The sequence below is a fragment of the Papio anubis genome, chromosome 3, assembly GCF_008728515.1.
Source record: "Papio anubis isolate 15944 chromosome 3, Panubis1.0, whole genome shotgun sequence".
NCBI classification, from domain to species: Eukaryota; Metazoa; Chordata; class Mammalia; order Primates; family Cercopithecidae; genus Papio; species Papio anubis.
Genome location: NC_044978.1, coordinates 62,225,213 through 62,225,969, shown reverse-complemented (window position 1 = coordinate 62,225,969; position 757 = coordinate 62,225,213). Strand labels below are relative to the sequence as shown.

Below are 757 nucleotides of genomic sequence, written 5' to 3'. Positions count from 1 at the left end.
TCACCTTATTTCCATAAATATTTGTGTTCTCATCAGCTGTTGCTTTTCTCATGAGCCATACTGTTCTGTTGTCTGAGAACATCCTAAGGGGTCTATTTCAGTATGTTTGGCCATACTATGATTTCCAATAACTCACCAAAAAAAGAAAAAGAGCTTCACCAATTTTAGTCATCTAGTGAAGCAGATAATTTCGAAGATGTCTTTTCTAAGTTCTTCTTAGAAAGAAGTTGAGCCTTCCAATCCTATGATGATTACTTTTATGTGTCAGTTTGACTGGGCCACAGAGTTCCCAGATAATTGATTAAACATTATTTCTGGGTGTGTCTGTGAAGCTGTTTCTGAATGAAATTAACATCTGAATCAGTAAACAGAGTAAAGCAGATTGCTGTCCCCAGTGTGGGTGTGCCTTATCCAATCTGTTGAAGGCCTAAATAAAGTAAAAGGCCGAAAAAGCAAGAATTCTCTCCCTCTGTCTGACTGTCTCTGAGCTGGGACATTGGTCTTCAGACTTAGATTCAGCCTGGAACTTACACTGACTCTCCTGTTCTCAGGCCTTTGGACGCAAATTGAAACTATATCATTAGTTCTCTTGAATCTAGATCTCTCCATAGCCATTTGATCCAATTGCTTAATTTATATACGTGAATATTGTGTGTGTGTGTGTGTGTGTGTGTCCTATTGGCGCTGTTTCTCCTAAGAACCCTAATACAAGTCCCAAATGGAATCCTGCACAATTCTACAACTGACTAGTCAAGTA

The 757-nt window shown here is 38.8% G+C and overlaps 1 non-coding gene across 1 annotated transcript; it reads left to right on the top strand.

The window, feature by feature from the left end:
• Window positions 1-239: 239 nt before the first annotated feature.
• Window positions 240-320, top strand: LOC116274349. The gene has a single exon (XR_004182975.1). It is a non-coding gene; the product is annotated as a small nucleolar RNA SNORD66 (small nucleolar RNA).
• The last annotated feature ends 437 nt before the right edge of the window (window positions 321-757 follow it).